Raw genomic sequence first — 27504 nt, forward strand, 5'->3', positions numbered from 1 at the left:
AGGGTGATGTCAGGAAAGGTGTAGTGTTTAGGATGCTGCTCCTGGGGGACTTTGAGCTGCCCCAAAGTGATGCAGGGAAACTGGCTGAAGAGCAGTTTGCATAGGCCAGCACACTGGTGGCCCAGGTCATTAGATCAGCTGACCTCCTTCCATTTCATTGGTAAAAGGGAAACATCCACCCTAGAGTTTAGTGAGAGTAGGGAGTCCACACACCCGGACTCTCAACTTTCTCTGCAGTCAGGGGTAGAATTGGAAAAACCCTCCACTAAGCCTTGCCTTTTCACTTCCCTTTTATGACTTCTAACAAACTACCTGCTTGGAGGGTAGAGAGGGTGTTTTCTCTTTTTATTGTACCCCTTTCTCATTTCCAGCAGAGACTGGCACATAGAGTTGATGGCCTGACTGACTGACTGAACATCCTAGTAAGGAGTGGTTTCTTTAAAATTCATCCTCTCATCTAGAGCTCAGTATAGAACCTTCTTGTTGATGTTTTAGAGAGTCCACTCTGTAATAACACTTCAAGAATGACTCCACTCAGAAGAGCTCTTGAGGGACTAGTTTTTTCCTCCTGATTAGTAAGTGCCCTTCAAATACACTGAATCTCTCTTTAAAGAGATAAGGGCCAAAAATTCTTTTTCTTTTTCTTCTTTTTTTTAAATTTCTATTTTTATATTTTAGAGAGAGAGAGAAGATATGTGAGCAGGGGTGGGGGGGTCGGGGCAGATGGAGAGGGAGAGTCCTAAGCAGGCTTCATGCCCAGCGCAGAGCCTGACACAGGGCTCAATCTCACGACCCTGGGATCATGACCTGAGCCCAAATCAAGAATCAGATGCTTAACTGACTGAGCCACCCAGGAGCCCCAAAAATTCTTTTTAAGTTCTAAAAGTCAAACAATAGGGTAAGTAGGAAAATATTTTGGACCTACCATCCCTTCTATCTTGTAACTTAATGAATTAGTGTCTTCTTTGGATAAACTAGATGTTTGCACTCCTTCCATGAACAATAGAATGTAAGTATTGTTTTATATACGTAGGGTATGTTTTCATTATAATGATGAAAAGTAATAGATTATTGTCCCTACTATATTGTAACTTAATGGAGGATTATACGTCAACCAGTAAAGAAGCCATAACATTGCCTTTGGTTGACACCTTCCAAGTTTTAATTGGTTTTATAAAAAAGAACCCCCATACACAAAGTTGGCTCACTCAGTGATCTTGGTGATCATTTTGTAGCCTGGCTATGTTAGAAGGTGTACTAGGATATCACACTGCTCAATGCTAGATGTTCCAGATAGGTGATGAAGATAAAAGAAAATAGAGTAAATTATAAGAGCTTGTGATTTGTTCTTCCTCGTTAACTAAAGAGAAAGAACTGAGGTTTCCTTGCTGTGCAAAACGCAGACACTGGGCAAAGAACAGGCAAACACCTAAACACAGAGGCACTAGAGAAAGGAAAAGATAATTTGTTGATTTGGGAAGAGAACTTAATAGTTACAGAAGGATCTAAAAATGATGATGAGTTCATACATTTTGACTGGAGATGGGGCTGAGTGCCTCCCATGGGAGTGGGAGCAGGGAGGGAGGAAGGCCAATGAAGGGTGCTGGTGGTAGGAGGCGAGAAGGAGGTGGGCAGGGGCTGAGGGAGGGAGTGAGAGAAGCTGACACTCAAGGGAGGGGAAGGAAGCAGAGGGCGTCTTAAATAAAAAATGAAAAAAAAATTTGCTGGACATTTCTCCAAAGAAGATATATAAATGGTCAACAAGCACCTGGAAAGATGCTCAGCATCATTAGTCATTAGGGACATGCAAATCAAAACCAGAGTGGGATATCATTTCCTATCTCCTGGGATGGCTATAATCAAAGCAAAACCTAAGGGTTGGGAGGATGTGGAGAAGTTGGAACCCTCCCTGGGGTGGGTGGTTCAACTGTGGATGACAACACTTTGGCAGTTCCTCGAAAAGTTAAACATAGAATTATCATATGATCCAGCAATTCCACTCCAAGGTATATACCCCAAAGGACTGAAAACAGGTTTTCAAACAAAAACATACACACGAACGTTTATAGCAGCACTGTTCACAGCAGCCAATAGTTAGAAACAACCCAAACATCCCCTACCTGATGAGTAAGGAAAATGTGTTTGTTTCCATACAATAGGAATATGATCCAGCCATAACAAAGGAATAAAGCACTGTCACGTGCTTCAAAAACATGGCGCTCAGTGAAAGAAGCACAAAAGGTCACGTATTGAATCCATTTCAGTTAAGTATCTAGAGTAGGCAAATCCATAAAGGCAGAAAGCAGATCAGGGTTGCCAGGGCCTCGGTGGAGGGAGGAATGGAGAGGGACTGCTTAAAGGGTATGAGGTGCCCTTTTGGGGTGATGAAAATGTTTTGGAACTACATAGACCTAAGGTTGAATAACATGGTGAATATACTAAATATACTGAATTGTACACTTTAAAATGGTAAAAATCATGACTCATATGTTATGTGAATTTTATCTCAAAAAAGAAGTTTTACTAGAATTTAAAAAGGTACTCCAGGGGCACCTGGGTGGCTCAGTGGGTTAAGCATCTGACTCTTGATCTCAGCCTAGGTCTTGATCTAAGGTCATGAGTTTAAGCCCCATGTTGGGCTCCACGTTGGGCTCCATGCTGGGTGTAGAGCCTACTTAAAAAAAGTTATAATAGGGGCATCTGGGTGGCTCAGTCGTTAAGCATCTGCCTTCGGCTCGGGTCATGATCCCAGGGTCCTGGGATCGAGCCCCATATCGGGCTCCCTGCTCGGCGGGAAGCCTGCTTCTCCCTCTCCCACTCCCCCTGCTTGTGTTCCCTCTCTCGCTGTGTCTCTCTCTGTCAAATAAATAAAATCTTTTTTAAAAAAAAAGTTATAATAAAAAAAATAATAAGGTACTCCATTTCCTCCGTTGCAACCTTTTGGCCTTTTCTCAGGAGATTGATTAGAAGTTTGAATTGTTCTCAGTTTTGTTTTGTTTTTTTTAATTTTTAAAAGATTTTATTTCTTTGAGATAGAGCAGAGTGAGGGAGAGCATGAGTGGGGGGGGGGGGGGGGGGGGGGGGAGGAGCAGAGAGAGAGGGAGAAGCAGACGCCCGCCTAAGTAGGTTGCTAGATGTTGATGTGGGGCTTGATTCCAGGACCTAGGAATCACGACCTGAGCCGAAGGCAGATGCTTAACCCACTGAGCCACCCAGGCGCCCCTCAATTTATGGTTTTTTGTTTATTTATGGGTAAGACAAACCAGGTATCTGTAATATTTAGGTAAGAGACACTTTATTTTAATTTTTAAATGTTTTAAGTATTTTTCTTGGGGCGCCTGGGTGGCTCAGTCGTTAAGCGTCTGCCTCTGGCTCAGATCATGATCCCAAGGTCCTGGGATTGAGTCCTGCATTGGGCTCCCTGCTCCGCGGGAGGCCTGCTTCTCCCTCTCCCACTCCCCCTGCTTGTGTTCCCTCTCTCGCTGTGTCTCTCTCTGTCAAATAAATAAATAAAATCTTAAAAAAAAATAAATGTTTTAAGTATTTTTCTGGACAAAATTATCGCTGTTTCGTTTTCTGGGTTAGAATGTTTAGTGCTCAGTCACTCATTGTGTGTTACCAGAGTAGAGCAAACTTGGAAACAGATTCCTTGCTAAGGAATCTGCTTTTGGCTCACCTCTGATGGTGTATGGCATGATAGTCAAGTGTGAATTCTGAATACATCTCTCTTTTCAGAAGAGTACATCCTTAGACCTGATTGTGTAGAAAGTATGTGTTTGAGGTTCAGAAGGCTTGAATGTTGGCCAGCCATTTGCCACCACTGCAAGCCTGAGAGTATGGAGGCATGCAGAGTGACATTCGTGTGACTCATGCACGCTCCAGGGCTGCTCATCAGGGTGGTAAGGATTGTTACTATGACTTTGGCTCCACGTCCCTGTGTGAATTCCCCACCCTGCTGAGCTGGGCTGGACCATGTGTGAGTCACATGGGTGACCTTTGCACCTCTGGCCCAGTGCCTGTTAGATCCCTTGGGCACAGTGAATTTTGTAAATTACAGCTCCCTCCTCCCCTCCCTCTTCTCACTGATTGCAGAAAAGCTTAGACACATAGTTGTAGATTTTCGAAGGAAATATACTTTCCTGGCATAAGTTTTGTGCATTGCCCTGACTTCTGATTTGATCTTCTTTTCCGGTTCATATATGGTGGGTTATCTTTTTTGTTTTTTCCATTTAGTTTTCTGTAGTGTGTATGTATTTGTAAATTGTAATTCACATTTTTGGACTAAGGGACCAAAAAAAGAGCCCGGGGATAAAATCCATTTCCCTATTACCTCAAAAGATAGTGAGTGGTGTAGATTGCGGTCCTCCTACCTGCTCCCTCACAGCACGCACACGCACAGACACATGCATACATTATGCCGAGGACACACTGCAAGGTCCACGGTCTTCAGAGTGAGGCCTCTTATGATAAAGTTGCACACTGAAGTTTTGATTCAGAACTGCTCATCAGAACTCGACCCAGAGCGGCCTTCATCTCCTTGTTCCGCAGACTATAGATGAGTGGATTCAGCATGGGGGTCACCACGGCGTAAAAGAGCACCACCACCTTGTCCTGCTTGGCTGAGGCTGGGGAGCGGGGCTGCATGTAGGTAGCCAGGGCCATCCCGTAAGACATGGAGGCCACAGTGAGGTGGGAGGCACAGGTCCCGAAGGCTTTGCGGCGTCCCCCCGTGGAGTGGATCCGCAGAATGGCTGCCACAATGTAGGCATAGGACAGTGAGACCAGGCAGCAGAGCACCAGCAGGACCACACTACTGGAGGCCAGTATGACCACCTGGTTGAGGGTGACGGCAACGCAGGCCAAGCGGACGAATGCCAGCGTCTCACAGGCCATGTGGTTCAGCACGCGGTGTCCACGGGTGGGCAGGCGCATGGTGACCACTGTCTCCATCACAGAATTTGCCAGGCCTATGAGCCAAGAGACAGCTGCCAGCCCAGCACAGCACCTTGGGCTCATCACTGCCACGTAGCGCAAGGGTCACAGACAGCCACGTAGCGGTCATAGGCCATAGCGGCCAGCAGCAGGAACTCGGTACCCCCCAGGGCCAGTGAGAAGAAGAGCTGGGTCCCACATCGGATGAAGGAGATGGTCTTCTTCTCCAGCAGGAAGTGCACCAGCATCTGGGGGACCCCGCTAGAGGTGTAGCAAACGTCCACCACCGAGAGGTTGCAGAGGAAGAAGTACATGGGCAGGTGCAGTCGTGTGTCCAGTCCGATCAGGAGGATGATGAGCCCGTTGCCCAGCAGGGTCAGCAGATAGGCGGCCCCAAACAGGACAGAGAGTCCAGCCTGGGTCTGCCTGTCACTGGAGAGGCCCAGGAGGACAAACTCACTTTCCCAGGTCAGGTTGTCCCTCCTTATGGAGCAGGTGGGTCAGGCTGCCAGGAGAGAAGCAACGGCAGAGAGGGGTAAGCAAAGGTCCCACTTTAGGAGTCGGGGATTAGGCCGGGAGCTGGAACTGGAGATGCAACAGGGACACCTACCCTCGGGTTCCTTAACCTAGATGCTTAGGGAGAATGCAATGAAAGTGCTGGAGGAAGGGACAGCTGGACTCTCAACTAGACTGAGATTCTCAAGGCTAAAGTCCCTGTTCTGGTCATCCTTTTGTGGCTAGGACCCAGCACAGTTATAATTACAGAGGAGGTAATCATTCACAGCAGAAGGAAAGAGAAAAAAAAAGTGATGGAGAAAGGAAAGAAGGAAAGACAAAAAAGAAAGTAAAAAACAAAGAAAAACTAAGGAAGAAAGTTTGGAAATCAGAAAAGGAGGGAAGTGGAAGAGAGGGAAGAAAGGCAGATCTAGTTTTAAGCCAGCATCAGTTCAGCTCCTCTGTGTGCCAGGGCCTGTGCTAGACATCAGACACCTGCCCGTGAACAAGAAAGACAGAAGCGTGAGTCCTGCTTTCCTGGTTCTTGTAATTTAATCGGACACCAAGATTAAATTAATAACTACAAAAATTAATTAAGTATAATTGTGCTAAGTGCTCTGAAGGAGAAGAACAAGGTTACTAGTTGTTTAATTCGATTTGTGGCTGTAATTAAATTACCACTGGTTATGTCTTACTTCTCAATAATGTGCAATTTACATAGTAAGTTGCAGACATTTATTTAGATGTTTAAATAAATGATTAACAAAATAATGCCATGAGGGCTTTTGGAAACCAATGATCACACTACTACTGAATATGAACTGACTGAAATCCACTGAATCTTTCAGAGGGAATGAATTCTCCTTTCTCAGCTAGGATTGTGTTGGATTATCTCCCTTCCAATGTGTTGACCAGCCCAGTATAAAAACAGAATCAAATGCTACCAGTTTTTCTTAATAGAAATGTAATCTTGAGGCATATTTCCTGCTCTTAAAACAGTTAACAATTAACTCATTTATTAAAAATATTTGAGTATATGAGGTACTATGCTTTCAACCGACTTCTAGCATATAATGCCTCTCAATGTTAGGAATTTGTGTTTAGAAAATCAGCAGTGCAACAGAATCAAATAAGAAACTTTAAAATAAAAATCTGTGACAATCAAATGAGCCAGCCAAACAAAGGACAAAAGGAATACATCAGCGTTAAGAAAACCAGAGTGGAGCCACAGAATCCAATATAATAGAACTGAAAAGCATAATCCGCTTGAGATTTCTTCTGGCTGGCAACAGTGGCCTTCGAGAGAGCAGAGAACCTGGGGGGAGCAGGCACCTCTCGCCTTCTCTTCAGCCCTCATCCTGCAGTGGCCGGAGGGCGTCACTGCAGAAACGAAAAATAGAAACTGGCATTAGATTCTCAGGTTTGGAGACCCTGTTCTGGGGCTTAGAGGATGGTGGCTAGTGGCTGGGTTTTGAACACTGCCCCAGGGAGCCTTTGGCTGCCCCCAAAGCCGGGTCCTTGTATCAGCCAAAGGAAGTAACTGCGCTCTGATCTACTATGATCTGTAGGCTGCCAAGCATCCAGAATTCAACCCTTCAGGGTCACTGTTATGGGTCCAGATTCCCTTCAGAAGAGCCCTGTTACTATATAAGAAAATCAAGCATGTGAGAAGTGAAAGAAGCCATGGAAATCACGTATTCCATCCATTTCATTGTGTAGACGAGGAAACCAAGGAACAGGAGTAAGCTGGCAGGCCCAGGTGTCACATCTCTCTGGGGACCAAGCTGGAACGAAGTTTAAGTGTGCACAGCACATTCTCAGCTCCCACTGAGCCGGGTAGTGAGCGGTGGGAAGGAGTTGTGGAAGGATGTGGACTAGGAAGGGAGGCACCCGAAGAATCTTAGATTGGAGGCCCAGCACAGCTATCTTGCCATGTAGAGAAATGCTGTGTAGTGAGTGGGAAAAGCTTTGAATGAGAAGTCATGGGATCCAAGTTCTAATTTGCCTCTTCCATTAGCCTGCTAGGTGCCCTGGGCTGGTTATTTGACCTCCCTGAGCCTCAGTTTCTTTGTTTGAAATGTGGGAATGGTAATAATGCCTACCTTGCAATATTTTGAGTAAGATTAGATGAAGAAATGAACATGAATGTGCTTTGTAAAGTACTAAGTAAACATGACTATTGTTACACTCAACAAGTCAATTTCACGGAAGTAAACTCTGCCCAGTGATATGGAGACAAGAAACAGTATGAATATGTGCTATGGAGGCCAGAAAGTTAACAGAATATAAATAAATATAAATCCCCTTTGCAATACATCCTATTGCCTAAATAACTTAACTATAGAGACCCTGCTTTAATAACTAAAGAATTAAGGTAGAGAGTTTGTCCATACCCAGTGGGTAGTACTATGCTCTACGAGCAGTATGAACTCAATACCCTTTTTCCCAATACAATCTTGAAATACGCTGTTTTTAGATGGTGATAAACTATTTTTATTAATAGATGGTCTTGTTCTCAGCTTTTTGGGATTAGAGAATTTCGTTCCACTTTGCTTGACTTAGTGAACATTTACTGAGCACTGAGTAGTGCCTGGCCCAGTGGCAGGTGCTGGGTAACAACATCAATGCAGCCTGGTCTCCCTCTCCAAGAATTCAGCCTGCCAAAGGACAGAGAGGGTGAGTTATCATGACCTTATCCGAGTTTTCCAAAGGAAGCTACCAAGTCTGATAACTGAGACTAGAGTCAGAATATGTAAATAACCAGGCAGATATGTAGAAAAAATAAAGTTGAAGCAAAGAAACAACCAGTGCATTTGCTTTTTGAAAAAAGTAGATGCAGTTTAAGGCGAACATAGATTGGTAGTAAGGAGACCTGGGTTTCCACCTGTATCAACAAACCATCTAGATATCATTATAGACCGCTACCTTTATGAGGCATATTTTCTTCATTTGCAGAATGAGCAAGGAAGGTAGACTCCAAGATTTCTTCCAGCTCTAAAGGTCTGCAAAAAGTGAATACATGTAAGCTATAGTTTAAAGCAATGTAAGAGGGGAAAAGAAAAACTTCAATCTTTGATTACTCTAAGAATACATAGCTAGTGAGGCTGTGGGCACTAAAATATTATAGGTTACTGGGTTTGGGGATCAAAGCATTTGTATTACACGTAACTATTTGGGGAGGTGCCACTGAATGGGATCAGGAGAAGTTCAGGAAATAGGGAAGCGGCCATACAGATAGAAATGGGAGAACCGCTTGCTTGGGTCAAAGCTTCTTTCTAAAGCTACCTACCTACTTTCATTCAAACAAACCTACCTTCATTCCCTTAAGGACTATGCTTCTTAATGACTGAGAATATTCACCTTCCTCTTTTTCAAAAAGAGACAGGCTTATGTCTAAGTTTGGTTCTTATAATAATTAAGCTCAGCCCTTCTCGCCTTCCTTCTTATCTCCAGCATAATGCAAATGTCTTGAGGCTAAGAAAAGAGACTTAGCCCTTTTGACCTCCACTCTTCAGCGTTTTGAATGTGTGTCTGTATATCCTGAGCACTTCAGTTTATACTGTTGGTTGGGTGACTGACCAAGACCGGGGACTCGACTGAGGAGCTCAAAAACAATGAGTTGCATTTTCTGGGTCATGGGAAGAATCAAAGAGCCTCCAACTATAATGGTGAGAAAAACACAGGGGAGGATCCCAGGGCAGTCCTAGCTGCTCCCAGGAATTCGGGCTCTACTCTCTCATCACCTCCTCTCCACCTTCCCTGTGGGGGACTCACCGAGGTTCAGTGCTCATCTCATGCACATAATTCCTTTTGGATGAGGAGGCAGCACATTTCTTAGAAAGTCTGGAAGCAGCAGTCCAACCTCTTCTGGGGGCTGGAGTTTTTACTTCCTCAGTCTAAGCTGGTAACTTTTTAGAACATTAGAATCCCCAGAGGGCAATTACTTGTTCTTGGTGTGTACCTTTATTCACCCCTGCCCCCAGCTACTTCTCTGCAATCACAGCTCCCCGTTCTTTTTAGTTCCCTATGGGATAAACATTTTGAAAACATTTTATCTCCACTTTTAATTGTCCTTCTAGTTCCCAGACTAATGAGCCCTTCCTTCTCTGACTTTTGGATCATTCACTGCCCTTCAAGGCTATGGCATTGCTGAGGACTTTTGGCAGGAGTCAGGAGACAGGAATATTTACTCTGAGTTGATGGAAAGGGATTGAGATTAATTGGGAAAGAGAAGAGGAGCTAAAATCTCAGAGTCTGATCTCCTTTCTGAGGGAAGAAGATGAGTGCACCTTCTCCCCTCTTTCTGCACACCTAGTTTTAGTGACCAGGGAGTGGTGAGTAAGATTGCACAGTAAAACCATCATGTCTGTGGCCTGGAAGCCACTGAGAAGTCCCAAGTTCACAGTCATGAAAATATTTCCATAGACTCCTCAGTGGTCTCCAATATCACATTTCTGTTGAGTTGTGTTTCCTTTGCATATTTTCATACCACCACAAGTTTTCCTAGCTCTCACTAAGCTTGATCTCCCGGTTCTTGATCATCTTCCACAAAGTTTTAATCTCTTTACTGGAATTGGTTAGAAGGAGCAGAGAAAACAGTGGGTCAGGATGGGGTTTTATTCCCAATATTTACCTATCGATTTCTATGCAATAGAACATAGGTCTTTGATAAGATAGGAATACAAAACAGAGATATTATTAGCAACTTACTCATTAGAATTTTTCTATAATAATTGATAATATCAGCAAGATAAAGGCTTAATTATCTTGAAGATTTGTCACGCTAATGACAACGGACAGGGGGATGGTAGTTTTATTTCTTCTTCTTCCCTCAGGTTTACCTCTGCTCCTTCCATCACACAGCAAAGCTCAGGACACCAAGGACCTGAAGCTGTCCTAACCTTAAGGTCCACTGAAAGCAAAAACTGATGTGACCTTCTGTCTGAGAGCTGTAACCAAAAGTTAAGGAGGATGGCAGAGGTAGAAGTCTGAGGATACCATGAGGGAGAAGAGGAAGTGACACCTGCCAGGTGGGCCTTGTGATGCAAATCAAAGGTAGACTCAGTACGGTCTGATATAGGTGAGCCAAGTAGAAAGGAAAGAACTTTTGGGGACCATCTTCCCCAGATGACATAGTGAATGATCCTGTAATGAAAATATCTGCTTGCTGGCAAAACAAAAATGTATCTTTCCTACTTTTCTGAACACAGGTGATATGTAACTGGATGAGAAAAGTAGGTTAGAAAATTGTAGGTTCAGTATGATCCTATATTGCATAAAATAATATACATACAGTTGGATGCATATAAAGATAGGAACATAGAAGAAAAACTGGAAGCATGATCAAAAATATCAACAGGTTATCTCTGGTAATAGGTTTGCAGGTATTTTTATTTTCTTTTTGTTCATCTATGTTTTGAAAAATGTCTACAATAAGCATATTATTTTTCTAATAAGAATCTCAGTGACATTTTAAAAATAATTGATATAGAGGTATCCTGTTGAGACAGGAATGCTGGGATATCAATTCATTGGCTCAAGTCTAGTGGTACTGAATGGCCTTTGAGTAACATGGGTGAGTATTAGGGTAGAAGGAAGGTATCATTATAATTCTGACTCAGGAAAGTAGATATGATGGCAGGTTTTATGTTATTTAGACCATGTGAGATAGATCTATAAACAGCCTATGGTGGTAGACACTCTGGACCAGGGACAGAACAATAGTTTTTTGCTCTGGCTTTGGCATAATTGGCTCTGTGACTTTGGGCATGTCATTTAAACTCCTGGATCTCAGTTTCATCATTTGTGAAACAGGAATTGGATTAGACCTCTAAGGATCCTGCAGTTTTGGAAGTCTCTTTGCTAGTGTGGACTTTAAAATATTCTGCTTTCATCCTAGTTATGGAGGTCGGACACTAGAATCAGACTGTTGTGGGTTCCAGACTGTGGTCTTGAGGAGATAGGAGTAATTGTCTCCTTTGAGCCTGACCCACGCCAGGAGTTTCATTGACAGTCAATATTTTATGTACTATTGGGACCCCCTAGCCCTTGGAGATAATTCACTTCCTGCATTGCCTATGCAGCCCCAGACCTGCTCCTTGCTGGATCTTTCTCTTTACTTTTTTGGAATTGCACTACCGCCACCCATTTCCCTACCCCCTACTTCTCCACCCAATATCTCCTTGCCACAAGACTTTCCTGTTGCTATGAATACGTTATTCACTTCCATTGAACTACTATATCTGGTTCTCGGTTATGCACATTTCCCATTCATTTCTTTCCACTTGGTGGGTTTTGTTTTGTTTGTTTGTTTTTTACCAGAATTAGCTTTTCCCCATCTTTCCCAATGAAATGTGAAGAGGCACCTTGACAGGAAGGCTGATGACTGCCATACTTGACAGCAGCTTTAATAGCCTTGGATACAGCTTATCACTAATTAGCTCTGTCATGAGAGGGTCTGAATACTGCTCCGCTTCCTACCTCTCTACACACTAGGAAAAAAATTTTTTTAAGATTTATGTATTTATTTGAGAGAGAGAGAGAGAAAGAATGCATGTGCATGAGTGGGGGGAGGGGCAGAGGATGAGGGAGAGAATCTCAAGCAGACTCCCCGCTGAGCATGGAGCCTGAGGTGGGGCCTGATCCCAGGACCCAGGAGTCATGACCTGAGCTGAAATCACAAGTGGGTCGCTTAACTGACTGAGCCCCCCTGGGGCCCCCCAGGAAAATTGTTTAAATGGTATTTCTATGCTTTGGTCTTCTCTCTGTGCCTAAGCAGGTGACTTGGGGGAAACGACTTAAGTGGTGGAGGGGGTGCATGATGAAAAAGAAAGATTTGGCAACTAATCTTTAATGAGTCCTAAATGCTTTGTAAGTAGCATTCCCTTGAAACTTTATATAATTTCCTTATTATGTATTGACATTGGACAGGTACAGTACAGCGCCTTTCTGGAAACGAAGGCTTTCCTTAATAGATTGACAGCACACAGGGAGTCTAGAACAACCTTTACTTCAAGATCAACTTGCCAAAAAAAAAAAAAAGATCAACTTGCCTATGGATGGGGTAACAAATTTAAATACATTCTTCTTGGATGTTTGGTAAAAATATACCTTCCTTGTCTTCAATAATGATCTTATCTTTCTAAGTCTACATCCTGATGGGTAGTATGGAAAGGGGGAAAAAGCAAACAATGTAACATGCCAATTAAAAATATCTTAGTTTCCTACAGTGCAAACAGTCTCTCTTGACTTAAAATAATTTTTCCAAGTAAATATTTAATTAATTCAAAATTTGACCTTTGATCAGAATGGTTTATTTCTTTCTCTCCTTTTGTGTAGAAGAGAAAACCTGATACTATGGGATGTGGTGGGACTTGGGGTGGGGGTATAGAATCACTCCTGTCTCATACGCATACTGGTACTGGTCTCTGCAGTTGAGCAGCCACTCTCATCTGCGCATATGTACATGGCCTTTCTGTTGAGAATCTAGATCTTGCCTTTAGCATCACTGTTGAAGTCTGTGGCATTGTCAGGGCTCAGTGGCAATCCTTTTTTCGAAATGATCCTCTGTCAGGGTTTTCTGATGTGATTCCCCCAAACACACACATATACACCACCTCCAAGAACTGACTCTGATTCCTTTTGGGGCCCTGGCTGAGGAAGTTTACTTTTTTGCCCCTCCTCTCCAAAAAGCTGATCCTCCCTTCGCAGGTTGTCTAGTTTGGCACCTCACATTGGAGCCATGTAGAAAGTTGGGACATATATCCTGCGTCCTAGGAGCCAGAAACATGGCTCAGATTGACCCAACTGGCATGCTCTCCCACTGCTGCTCTGAAATCCCTTGACCTCCTTGGAGTTTCTGAGCCACCTTGAACAATCGTGTCTTGCCAGGTCTCCAGTAAGGATCAGAAAAGCATTTCCACTCTTGGCCCTCTCTTCACCTATCACTTCTCCATCCCCGGGGAACTTGTCCCTCAGAGGTATGGTCAGAACACATATATTTGACTGTCTGCTTCTCTTACTTTTTTCTTCCTTTATTTCTCCCCACACCTGTGTCAGAAGGGAAACGTTTTTCTCCTCTAAGGAATGCAGGGACTCCCCCTAGATCCTATCCTGAATTCCCTGTGCTTCTAATTTATCAAAATCTCAGTGTTCAAATCCAAAGTCTATGGATGCTTCAGGACAATAAGAAATGTGGAATTAATAAAGATAAAACTATATTAATCTAATATTCCTGGGTGCCTGGATGGTTCAGTTGGTTAAGTGTCTGACTCTTGATTTTGGCTCAGATCATGATCTCAGGGTTGTGAGATCGAGCACTGCGTCAGACTCCATGCTGAGTGTGGAGTCTGCTTAAGATTCTCACTCCCTCTCCCTCTGCCCCTCTTAAAAAAAAATCTAATATTCCCAAAGTATTATTTGTTATACCTACTATTTTTCACATAGTGCCCATCTTTCAGGGGGAATCAGGTATCTCTTCTCTCCCCTGTTCAGCTCACCACACCTGCCCCCACTGGACAGGTTGGACCTTCATTTTCAACTCCCTGAGTTTCCATTGAGGAAATTCTCCTGCCTCCCCTCCCCATGGGCTCTTTTAGTCTTTGTGCTCCATATGCATCCCAGCTATGATCTAGCATTCAGTTTCTTTTTGGTCTTTGGCCTGGGTTGCCAGTCATTCTGTTCCATTCTGTTCTCCCATGTTTACAACTGACTGGGGCTGTGGACCTTATGGGTAAAGGGGATAGAGGAATGTAGCCACAACTTTTCTGACTGCAGGACTAAGCAGCAACATGACAATCAGATTATGATCACTAAGCATAAGGTATGTGAGATATTTTACTAAAAAACCCTGTTTGATTCTTCTTGAGAGGCCCTTCTCAGTTCTCCTAGCTTGATATGGGGTTGGCCCTAACTCGGGGACTGGGTATGTGCTATGTCCTAGGGAATGAGAGAGGGAAACATTAATCTGTCAAATTCAGGTAGGCACAGACCTGGCCAGAGCTGGACAATTGTTTAAAGACCAGTGCAGATGAAAATCAATATATGTCTGATGTCAAATCTTACTAGACCATACTGCCTCCACCATTCCTTCCTTTCTGAAATGACGTGGTTGCAAATGGAAGAATGTGGAGGTCTCTTGATGCTCTGACATTCTGAAATTCTCTACATAGAGATAAGCAGAAGGGGAGGCAGTATCTTTCTGCTTCAGGATCTTTTCCATGCCCCAATTAAGCAAAACAATATCTCTTAATACTCAAAAGGAGCAGGGAAAATGTTTCTGACTGGGTGTTTCCTGCTACTCTTAGATATGGTTGCTTCCTGGCCTTTATACAAGGAAGCTGACTTGTGTTTTTCTCTGGAGTCTTCTGGCTAACTTCTAGACCTAAGAATTTGCTTCAATTTTGCCTTAACATTTTGACATTTTGGATCCTGTGGTGGGCTAAATAATGCCCCCCCCCCCCCCCCCCCCCATGTCTACATCCTGATCTCTGGAGCCTGTGAATTTTACCTTCTATGGCAGAAGGGACTTTCTGGATGTGATTAAGTTAAGAATTCTGAGATGGGGAGGCTATCTTGGATGGTCCCAGATGTGCCCAACATTGTCACTAGTATCTTATAAGAGGGAGGCAGGAAGATCAGAGTCAGAAAAAGATGTGTTGATAGAAACAAGAGTTTGCAGTGATGTAAGGAAGGAGTCACAAGTCAAGGAAGGCAGGTGGCCTCTAAAAATTAAAAAAGGCAAGGAAAGGGTTCTCTTCTGAAGTCTCCAGAAGGAAGAAGCCCTGCCAGCACCTTGGCCTGAGTCCAGTAAAATTGGTTTTGGACTCTGACATCCAGAAATGTAAGACAATAATAAATTTGTTTTGTTTTAAACAATATGTTTAAGTGCAGGCCTGTCTATGCTCAGCTTCTTGCCTCCCTTGCCCCTGAGCTGGGTTGTTTCCGGACATAAGTCACAACAGCTCAAGGACTTATTGACTCTCTGTGTCCCAGGGGTATTTTACACCATCTTAGCTACTTATGAAGACCAGGGGATCCTCACCCCAAGGGCTCTCTCCTATTTCTCCAAAGGCTTTGCAACTTGTATAAAAGGACAGTAAAATAGATTCCATCTCTGATTTGCCTCTGTGTGAGAACAACCAGATCAATGCTTTATGTCCACACTTTCCAAAGTGAAGTGCTTGCTTGCTTTTGCAGAGCTTTCAAAGAGGGTTTCTAAAATCAGTTGGTGGCTCTTGTCCCATCCCCCCAGCCCAGTATGAAAGGGTTGAAATTGAAGAGGAGGGAGAGAGATTGGAGAAAAGAATTTCTTGGAGAGAGCTGGTATTCATTAGTGTTTGTCATCCCTCACCTCCATGCATAAAGGATGGGAGGGTTTCCCCTCCACCTGAGGCCATTCATTGTCTTATACCAGTTAATTTGTACCCCTTGAGTTTGGGAAGCTAAGGACCGGTAAGAGGAGCTGTGGCTAGGGAAGCTGGAGAAGGCAAAGCAGAGAAGGAAGAGGGCTGCAGAGCAGTAAATGGCATTTCACCTGGAGGTACAGCAGAGATGCTCGAAGGTTTCTTGTAGACTAGAGGTGGGCTCCATGGAAGTGAGTTAGCCAGGCGTCACTTTGACTCTTTCCCAAGAGACTAAGACTTGGAGGGGAAATGTGACCCTAACAGAGGGTTGGACTCTCAGATACCCAGGGGTTGAGGGAGAAACTGTATGTGGTCACCAGAGGGAGGGGGTGAAGGGAAGGGGAAGTTGGTTGTTGGGGAGATCAGAAGCTTTGTGGACATAATGGGAACTACAATGAGCCCAGTTGGAGAATCTCTAAGGAAACTGTGAAGGTGCTTTTGAATACAGCCAACTTTGGGAATCTGCTTTCAAAGGGCACCATTGCTGGTCAAGAAAGACATTTCCACCCCTTACCTGTATCTTTTCCCTGCTCCAACCCAGGAAAAGTCAGGAGCAGTTTAGTGGAGGCCAGGGAGGGGATGGAGGTGAGGAAGAAGCCTAGAGAAGAGGGAAGAAGCAAACCCTCCTGATATAGGCTTCTGGAGTTAAGGGTGAGGAGAAGTATCAACTTGGAATGAGGGTCAGAGTTTTATTTTATATTGGACTGTCTACTTTTAATACTGAAATGATATTTTGGGGACTGGAAGCGACTGGAAACCTTTTTATTTTCCAAGAGGAGTCAGGGCATCTATGCTCCATGTTATGGATTTAGTCCAGGAATGGGGGAAGAACTATCCCCACGGTGCAGGTTTGAGAGTATGGGGGTCAGAAGGAATAAAGTTAGTTTTGGCTAGTACCCGGAGAATTCAACATGTTCAGTAAACCAGTTCTTAGTTTCCAGAACACGATAGACATGAGATCTATGGTTTGAAACCTGGAATTCCATCTTGGCCATGACCTTTTCCCAAGACTTTCAAACCTGTTTCAGGCTCGGATGGACTCTGTGTAGCCAAGGTTGTTTTACCTACTTAGCAGACCATGGCCCGGCCGAGGCACCAACACCTGGTGGCTGAGGGTGTGGGTCCTGAACTCTGAATGCGTGCATCTGAATCTTGGCTCCCCTCCAGTGCATTTATGACATTGGGCAAGTTAAAGTCTCTGTTGCCTCAGTTTCTTCAAATGTCAAATGAAAAGAATGATAAAATGAAAGCCAATGTTACTTTCACTCCAGCTGGTGATTAAACATGATTTGAGTTGGTTCTCCACATTTTTTCACTATTGGCTGGGACCTGGCAGCCATTGCATGATTGTGGGGCTCTCATGAGGATTAAATGAGATGGTCCATGAAAAGCACTGAGCACAGTGTCTAGTCTATGGTGAACCCTCAACAAATGTGAAGTATTTTTGTGTTTGAAATACTGCCAACACTTTATTTTTTAATTTTTATTTTTCTTCCAAATTTTAATTTAAATTCTAATTAGTTAGCATACAGTGTAATATTGGTTTCAGGAGTAGAATTTAGTGATTTATCACTTACATATAATACCCAGTGCTCATCCTAACAAGTGCCCTCCTTAATACCCATCACCCATTTAGCCCATTCCCCACCCATCTCACTCCATCAACCCTCAGTTTGTTCTCTATAGTTAAGAGTCTTTTATGGTTTGCTTCCCTCTCTCTTTTTTCCCCCTTATCACAAATTCATCTGTTTTGTTTCCAAAATTCCACATATGAGTGAAATCATGTGGTGTTTGTCTTTCTCTGACTGACTTATTTCGGTTAGCAAAATGCACTCTAGCTCCATCCACATCATTGCAAATGGCAAGATTTCATTATTTTGATGGATGAGTAATATTCCATTGTATATATGTACATATATACACATATATATATACCACATCTTCTTTAGCCATTCATCAGTCAGTGGACACGTGGGCTCTTTCCATTGTTTGGCTATTGTTGGTAATGCTGCTATAAACATTGGGGTGCATGTACCCCATCGAATCTGTATTTTTGTACCTTTTGGGTAAATACCTCATAATGCGATTGCTGGGTTGCCGGGTGTTCTATTTTTTTAACTTTTTGAGGAACCTCCATACTGTTTTTCAGAGTGGCTGCACCAGGCTTGCATTCCCACCAACAGTGTAAGAAGGTTCCCCTTTCTCCGCATCCTCAACAACATCTGTTGTTTCCTGTGTTGTTAATTTTAGCCATTCTGACAGGTGTGAGGTGGTATGTCATTGTAGTTTTGATTTGTATTTCCCTGATGCTGACTGATGTTGAGCATCTTTTCATGTGTCTGTTAGCCATCTGGATGTCTTCTTTGGAAAAGTGTCTATTCATGTCTTCTGCCCATTTCTTAACTGGATTATTTTTGTTTCTTGGTTGTTGAGTTTAATAAGTTATTTATAGATTTTGGATACTAGTCCTTTATCTGATAAGACATTTGTTCCATTCTGTGGGCTGCCTTTTAGTTTTATTGATTGTTTCCTTCACTGCCCAGAAACTTTTTATCTTTTTTTAAAAAGATTTTATTTATTGGGGCACCTGGGTGGCTCAGATGGTTAAGCATCTGCCTTTGGCTCAGGTCATGGTCCCAGGGTCCTGGGATCGAGCCCCGCATCGGGCTCCCTGCTCAGTGGGGGCCCTGCTTCTCCCTCTCCCACTCCCCCTGTGTTCCCTCTCTCGCTGTGTCTCTCTCTGTTAAATAAATAAATAAAATCTTAAAAAAAAAAAGGTTTTATTTACTTATTTATTTGAGGGAGAGAGAGAGAGCACCAGAGTGGGGGAGGGACAAAGGGAGAGGTAGAAGTGGACTCCTTGTTGAGCAGGGATCCCAATGTGGGGCTCCCTCGCAGGACCCTGAGATCATGACCTGAGCTGAAGGCAAACGCTTAACTGACTGAGCCACCAGGTGCCCCTGGAAGCTTTTTATCTCAATGAAGTCCCAATAGTTTGTTTTTGCTTTTGTTTCTCTTGCTCTGGAAACGTGTCTAGGAAAAAGTTGCTATGGCTGAGGTCAAAGAGGTTGCTGCCTGTGTTCTCCTCTAGGATTTTGATGGTTTCCTGTCTCACATTTAGGTCTTTCATCCATTTTGAATTTATTTTTGTGTATGGTATAAGAAAGTGGTCCAGTTTCATTCTCCTACATGTTGTTGTTCAGTTTTCCCAACACCATTTGTTGAACTGTCTTTTTTCCATTCTGTAGTTTTTCCTACTTTGTCAGAGATTAGTTGACCATAGAGTTGAGGGTCCATTTCTGGGTTTTCTATTCTGTTCCATTGATCCATGCATCTGTTTTTGTGCCAGTACCATACTGTCTTGGTGACTACAGCTTTGTAATACAGCATGAAGTCCAGAATTGTGATGCCTCTAGCTTTGCTTTTTTTTTTTTCAGGTTTGCTTTGGCTATTTGGGGTCTTTTGTGGTTCCATACAAATTTTAGGGTTGTTTGTTCTATCTCTGTGAAAAATTACTGCCAACACTTTAGAAGAAAGGTGCTAGTCAAACTAGTGCTACAAATAGAAACTAAATTTTTTCCTTCACACATTTACTTCTATCCTGTTGAGCCTTGTAAACTCATTTTTTTCTGATTTTCCCTTTTGCAAAATACAAGCTGTTCCAACAGTTCTGTGCATCAAAACCAAAGTGTTTTATGCTGCTTTTGGGATTTTGTGAGAGACATTTTGGAAGTATCTTTTTAGAAGCTGCCATGGCTTCCATGGTTTTATTGCCCCTCAAGCTTTGCATTAAGTGCAGAAGGCTTCAGAGCTCTTGGCCCATGGAGCTGTGGAGGGCAGCCTGGGCTAAACCACAAGTAGAGGCTAGGTTCTAGCTCAGGAAGCCTTCTTCCAGCCAGGTGAGGTGGGTATGGGGACACTGAAGCCAGCAGGGAAGTCAGAAAGGAAAGTGAGTATAGGGGCTGGGAATGATTATCCAAGAGCTAATATGGGTCCAGAAGCTATCCACAGAGACAAGAACTCCTTCTCATCTCATCCCTGCTCCTATTAGCAGTGAACTTACCACTGGTGTCATAAAGGGTGGAGATGGAAGGGTCTGTCCTGGAAACTGCCTTATAGACTTCTTCCCTCTCTCCATGTATCTCCAAGTCCAGTGGAAAAAAAAAATCCAAAGGAATTCCCTCAGCTGCCATAAGAAAGTCACCTGACTTTACCTCTCTGATCTTGCAGATGGGGGTTCCATTTCTCCTTATCCTAAAAAAGGAAAAAACCTTCTGTTTGAGTTGTGTTTAATTACTTTCCAGGAATTTCATCAGCGCTATCTCATTTGAGGAAGGAGAAATCGAGGCTGAGTTGGGCTACATAAATTTTGCCAAGGTCAAGTATTTACTAACTCTGACTCCAAGGGTTCTGACTCCAGCTTATATTTAGATTCGCTCTTTATTTGTTTGTTGTAAAACATTAATCAGTGGCCAAATCCAACCATCTAGGCAAAGTCTATTCTTTTTAAATTGAAGTATAGTTGACTCACCATGTTATATAGTTTCAGGTGTTCAACATTGTGATTCCACAGCTCTGCTCTGTACATTATACTTTGCTCACTACAAGTAGCCACCGTCTGTCACCATACAATGCTATTACAATAGCACAGACTGTTCCCTATGCTGTACCTCTCATCCCCATGACTTACTCATTCCATAACTGAAAGCCGGTACCTCCCACTTTCCACCCATTTTTGCCCATCTACTCATCCCCCTCCTCTCTGGCAAACATCAGTCTGTTTTCTGTATTTATGGGTCTGTTTCTGCTTTTTTGTTTGTTTGTTCATTTGTTTTGTTTTGTTTTGTTTTTTTAGATCCCACATGTAGGTGAAATCATATGGTATTTGTCTTTCTCTGACTTATTTCACTTAGCATAATACTCTCTAAGTCCACCCATGTTGTCTCAAATGTCAAGATCTCATTTTTTTTCATTCTTTTTTATGGCTGAGTGACATTCCATTATATCTATCTCGTATCTTCTTTATCCCTCCATCTATTAATGAATGTAGGTTGGCTCTTTTAAGAATCTAGTGGGAGCAGTGCTATAATCATTTTTAACACCACACCATCAAACATGTTTAAAATCCTACACTATCAGTTTGAGGTAGCAATAAGATCAGTGGAATGATTTTGAAGGCTTCTGCTTATGAAAAAGATACTCATTTAAAGAAAAAGAAGATATCTATTTCAAACACCCTTGAAAAGCATTTTTAAGATAACCTAGATTGTCCAAATATTTACTCTAAAGTTCTTTCCAAGAAAAACAACAAAACTGTTTATTAAAGATTATTAAAGATAGCATATTATTTTTAAAAATCAAGTATATCATATAGGTTATTTTTTTTAAATTATCTATATGTGCCTTTTATGGTTGGGAGCCTTGTATCCAAAATAGGGACTGTTTATACCCATTTAATAAGACTTTAGAGTATTTATTTTACCACATCAAATTGTTTAGAAAGTTTATAGTATTTTTATTTTATGATCCATTTTTGGCCATGTAGAGGACTGATTTAGTGACAATTTTTGGCTAGTGTATTACCTTCTGATAATATTGTTCTTTTAGGAAAATACAATTTATAGCATGATATACCTCCTGAAGATGTAAATTACCAGGAATATCATAGGTAAAATAGATTTTTAAAATAGAGTGAATTTCTTCTGCTGAAGCTTTTAATTTCAACTACTCATGCAGCAAAACATTTTATCAATGATAAATGATTTTCAGATATAGAAGTGACATTGGACAAAGCTGAAATAAGCCCATATTTTGCAAACATAACCACACCATAACTGAACCTCCTTAGACTTCCTTCTCTAAGGATTGCATCCTCCACATGAACCATAAATCCCAGTGCACTGACAGGTCATTGATTTCACTGTGGAGTGTGATAGATTGAGGGAGGGAGGGCTACCTCACACGTCACACAGCAAGCCTTCCTAAAAATCACCCTAAATGTCTTTGATTTTCTCCTTGAAATCCCTTTCCCCATTATAGCTGCCTCTTTCCCCATAGCCTAGGCTTCCTCAGCCAGATGCCCATGCATGAGTTTGTTTCTGGAAAGAGCAGTGTGAAGAAGCAGGGATCCCATGTAGAGAAGGAGATGATGGAAGGATCCAGGTTCTCAGGGCAGAAGGTTCCGGTATCCAGTGCCCAGCATGGTACATGGTCTGTCCTAACAACAGAGGCATGGGGTCTTCACCAGAGCAGTCCTGCTGTGTGGTGTGGCTAGGTTCCTGGCTTCACTGACTACATACCCAAATTTACAGCACTCCTGGAGACTCTACAGGTCTTTTAATACCCCTTACAAATGATTTTTTTTCCTTCATAAATTGCTTCAATTACTAGAGTGGATTGTTATTTATTTTTTTTAGTACAACCAAAATGCTGATTGATCTACCCTGTTGATCTCAACTTCAGTTCTTAAGCCGGTTCTCAGTCTTTTCAGGCATTTCACTTTACTAGGCTTCTCACCTCAGAACTCCCTTATTACATAAGGAAAGAGAGGAAGAAAGCAGTCCAGCAAAACAAAAACTGCAACTGCCTGGGACCCTCAATTCATTCAGGAAAAACAATGACAAAAAAACAAGAGCAAAGCTGCAAGAGCTTGGAGACAGACCTACCCAAGACAGACCCACCAAAGATATACCCAAGTAGAGGTGAAAAGGGTAGACTGCAACCTGCTTTCTCCTTTTCCTGTAACCCCAACCAACACCCCCTTTCCCATGCTCTACTACATATATATACCCTCTTTCTTCCAAGGTATGCCACTTCTTTAAGGTATGCCTGTGTAGGGCTTGAGGTGTAAGGCTACAGATGTTCTTTGCCTAGAACAGCTTTGGGACCTCAGTGCCCAATTTTGCCCACCAGAAAATACCCTCCATTAGTGATGCTTTTAATGCCAGACACTGTTCTAGCACATTTCCTATATTAACTTTAATTATTACATCAGGTGATGTGAGACAGGTACTAATATCAATTCCAGATTATCCAGTGAAGACTCACAGGTCTAGAGAGGTTAGAGTAACTTGTTCAAGGTCACAGTTAGGAATTCAAGTGCCCAGAATTCAGACCTAGGTAGCCTGGCTCAATGCTCTAGTGATGGTCACAGTTTTGCCACTTTTCTCCAAGAAGGCCCACCTTGCCTCTACAGCTGCCATATTCCAGGAACGTTCTGTTGAAGGACTTTACTTCCCTCTTCATGGATGTGTGTTTAATTGTGATGACAGAATGGAGTAAATTCATTCTGTTGATGTTTCCCACAAGGATAGTGACTCCTTTAGGGAGTAGCTGAAGTTTAGAGACAATGTGGACCTCTGTGATAAGGCCCTAAGACCAACATACCAGGAACAGACAGAGGAGGAAATAGACCCTATAGGGGATGTGAACACCTGATGATTAAGGAAGATTATATGGTTATGAGGACTTCTCCTCTCCTTATGATATGAAGAAGGTACATTTACCCATTGTCGGGAGGATCATAGACATCTTAGTTCTCTACCATGTGGGATTGGAATGTCAGAAGCTCTCGGTAAAGATTTAAGTCATTAATAGAAAGGCTAAACTATTATCTACATCTCAAATTTCTTGAAGACTTGTGGCCCCCACAGGGCTACATATTACTTCTGTAAGTGGGTCTTAGACTAGATGTGGGAAATGGTCTCATACGCAGAGGAATTTTATTTAAGGTGAATCAGCATCTTCCATGTTTACGTCACCTTCCTTTATCTGGTCTGGATGACCACGTTCTAGTTCTCTCCCCTCTGCCCCTTCTAACCTGTTTGTCCTGCTACCTGCCTAACTTGGGGAAGTATTCACTGATGGGGAACTGTGATTCTTAGTAATCTAGCCACCTTCCCCCACTTGGACCTGGCCACCTCAAGGACAAGACCCTGTGTGATCAGAGAAATGGGAGCTTTCCTATCTTAAAGATGTTTGTATGCTCAAGTTCAAGCCATGGCAGAGAGTAGCAGTAAGAAATGTATGAGTGGTTGAAATGGGACCTGGAACTCAGGTGGAAGGATTACATTTAAGTTGGAGAGGGGGCAACCTCTCTGAAGGGCTGGAGTCACTGATACTGAGGGGCAGAGGTTCTCAATCTTTATTGCACCTTACAATTACCTAAGGGGCAGCTTTTTAAAAATTCCAATGCCGACCTTCACCAAGACCAATTAAGTCAGAATCCCTAGTATTTGGGTCTAGACATCAGTATTTTTGAAGGTCTTCAGATGATTTCAGCATGCAGCCAAGTGAGGGACCCACTGAAATCAATGTATTGTGGACAGAGGATAATTTCTGGCTGAGTCTGGATCTGTTAAAATTCCAGTGGCACAGTGTGAAGAGCTGTGAGATCTTCTTCAGCAGTTCTAAGTGCTCACAGATCTGTATTTGAGAAGTTACACATGATGTCTTAGAGTCTGTGTTTGTATCAATCATGTTTTTTATTTTCTATACTTGATGATGTTTTGATGTCTTGGGGGCCTTGCTGGTTGAGGATAGGAGGCCCCTCCCAGAGCTAGCTAGTTCCTAGAGATAGCAAACCAACTTCCTGTGACTGTGCCTTTCATGTGCAAACTGACCAACCCTAAGCCCATATCCCCAACCACCCCCTTCATCTGACTCTTCATGTATCAAACCAGCAAGTTGCCTGCCCTGTAACCCCAGGGCCAGGTCAGCTAAACCAGACAGCTGGAGACCACTCTGATATCCCAGAGCCCCTTGAAATTATTCAGACTATCCAATCCTAAACTTACTCAAGCTTTCCTACCTTGCCTTGCCCACTCCTTCCCACAGAAATCACAAGAAAGGCTCGGGGCCATGCTTTCCCCTCTCTCTTTCTGCCTCCCGACTGACCCAGTGCTTCCCCATGTGGTCCTTCATGGTGTGACGCACCCCTTCACTTGGGAATTGTAACGAATAAACTTCCGTCAAGGGCAATTGTCTCTGTGTCTGTTACCTTATCGCATCTGATTAAAACAAATCCCAGGCACAAATCTTGAAGCAGTGCTAAAGATTTCAGCATTTGAAATGAAATCCAATGTTCCTTTCCACTCCAGCAGGTGATTAAACATGATTTGAGTTGGTTCTTCATAGTTTTTCAGTGTTGGCTGGGGCCTGGGAGGTGTTGCACCATTTCTGGGTAGACGGCATTTCTCAATGTGGGGTTTGTTGTTTGTCTGCCAGGACTTTGCACCTGCTAAGGCCTTTGCTGAGGTTTGTGCAGGTGAATTTGATGCTCTTTGGGCTGGATGAGACATCCCTAAAGTCATCTCTGGCGCCAGTACCATGTTATTCTAGAAATAGTAGTATCATTTGGCATTGGTAACTGCTCCATCCTTGAAATGCTCTTTCCTTGGCTTCCATGATGCCACGCTATCTTCGATTTTCTTCTACTCTCCTGATTGCTCTTTTAAAAAAACTTCTCTGTGCCTTCCGCCTTCTCTGCCTAGCCTTTATTTTTATTTTGAAAGCATTTATTGAATAAGTGACATATATGTATGCAAGAAGGGTATTCAATGAGGAGTAAAGTTCAGTCCCACCCTGTGCTCTGGTTCCCCAGACCTTCAATTTGGTTACAAAGGTGTATGTGTGTGTAAAACATACAGGACATATACAGACACACATGATATGTACATACACACATTCTGTGTGTTTTTGTATATAAATGCTATCATACCATAACACTGACTTCTTCACTCTTTCATTCAACAATGTACTGGCAGCTAAACATGCCAGACACTGTTTAGGAACAGGAAATACTGTGGTGAGTAGACCATTTTCATAGAGTTTATATTCTGCTGGGAAGGACAGATAAAACATTAAAAAGAAAGAAACACCATTTCAAATACTGAGAGATGATTAGAAATTAAAGCATGATAATGTGATGGAAGGCAGAGAGGCAATATTATATGGCGTGATCAGTGAAGCCCTCTACAAGGAATTAATATTTGAGTCCAGACAGCGTCTGAATGACAAGGAGCCAGCCTGTGAAGATGGTGGGAAGAGCACTGGAGTGGAAATCACAAGTGAAAAGGCTAGAATCAAGGATGACTGCACTGTATACCATTACACACCTTGCTTTTTCACTTAACAACACATATAAGAGATGGTTCCATAAAACTGCTTTTTCTTTTCGGCAGCTGCATAGGATTCCATTAGAGGGATAAACCATAATGTGCTTAACCAGGCACATATTATTATTTAAATAATTTCTAATTTTTTTGCTGATCCAAGCAATTTTGACATGAATATTTTTGAACATGCGTATTTGCCCACAAGACAACTACATTGGTAAGGACATAGCCGGGAAGTACAGTGATAGGAACAAATGATATGTGCCTTTAATTCTAATTGATATTTAATTGATGTGCCCAGTTCCCCTCCATAGAATTGAACAAATGTGTATTTCCAGCAACAAGGGGGTCCCTGTTTCACCCTTAAATAGTGTGTTTGCCCTTTTGAACATCATCAAAATAAATGCTCAAAATAGCATTTTGAGATTTTATTTTGCACTTCTCTCATGAGTGAGGTTGAAACTCTTCTCCTATGAGTAAAAGCCATTTGCATCTCCTTTTCTGTGACCAGTCTATCCATACCCTTTGCCCATTTCTTCTTTGTGATTATTCATCTTTTTCTTACTGATTGGCAAAAATTCCTTATGCATTAATGAAATGAGCCTTTTCCATACATTAGATATGGAAGTTTGTCTCTTCTCATTTCATTTTGTTTAAGGTAGTGTCCCACGAATCAAGCTGTTTTATATCTAATTAACAAATTATGTGTTTTGCGTTATGCTTAGACAGTCAGTCCGTCCTTCAGTGCGGCTGTTCCTTGCGGTCCTATGTTGGAACTGCTCTGTTCCTCCTCTGTCTCTTGTTCTGTTCTTCGCAGCCATGCCAGTTGCCACTGATAAGCTGGTGAATTCCAAATATGTTTCTCTAGCCCAGATTCTCCTCACTTGTACCCACTTCCCAACCATACAGTCCCACACCCCGTGTCAACATTATCCATACTGAACTCACCACCTCCACCTTCTCCTGCCCTCAACCTGGTTACGCTTCCTGTGCGCTCCATCTCGGGGCCCCTGGTCTGTCATCTTTTCCTCGTCATCTCTGACTCCTCTTTCTCTTTTATCCCTCAGCAATTTGCAGTAAGTTCTGTTAGATCTACCTTCTAAATATTTCTCCACCCTGTTCACTTCCCTCCATTTCCAGTACCACTTGCCTGAAATGGGCCAACATTATCTCCAACCCAACATTATCTCCTACCCAAGCTTCCTAGCAAATATACTTTTTGTCATGTCCTTCCCCAGTTCCTTCTTAACACACTAGTCAGTGTTCAGATTGGAACATATCACTCCCCTGCTTGAACATCTTTAATGGCTTTTCCTTCTTTTCCTCCTCCTTGCCCACCCTCCCTTCTCTTTTTTCCTTTTTCTCCTCTTTTTTCTTAGAATGAAGCCCAAACTCTTTAATTTGACTTGCAAGCCTTGTGTGCTCTGGTGCTTATTTGTACCTCTAGCATAATCTCTTAATACTTGAAATACACAGCCCCCCCCCCCATCCCCACCAATTCGAGTCAGTCCCATTAACAAGCTCCTGGAATGTATAATGGTCTCTTTTGACTTGGTGCA

General features: G+C 42.7%; 1 pseudogene; it reads right to left on the reverse strand.

The window, feature by feature from the left end:
- Positions 1-4461: 4461 nt before the first annotated feature.
- LOC110582803 lies at positions 4462-26945 on the reverse strand (annotated as a pseudogene).
- Between the last annotated feature and the right edge of the window lie 559 nt (positions 26946-27504).

Source organism: Neomonachus schauinslandi, chromosome 12, assembly GCF_002201575.2.
Source record: "Neomonachus schauinslandi chromosome 12, ASM220157v2, whole genome shotgun sequence".
Lineage (NCBI taxonomy): Eukaryota > Metazoa > Chordata > Mammalia > Carnivora > Phocidae > Neomonachus > Neomonachus schauinslandi.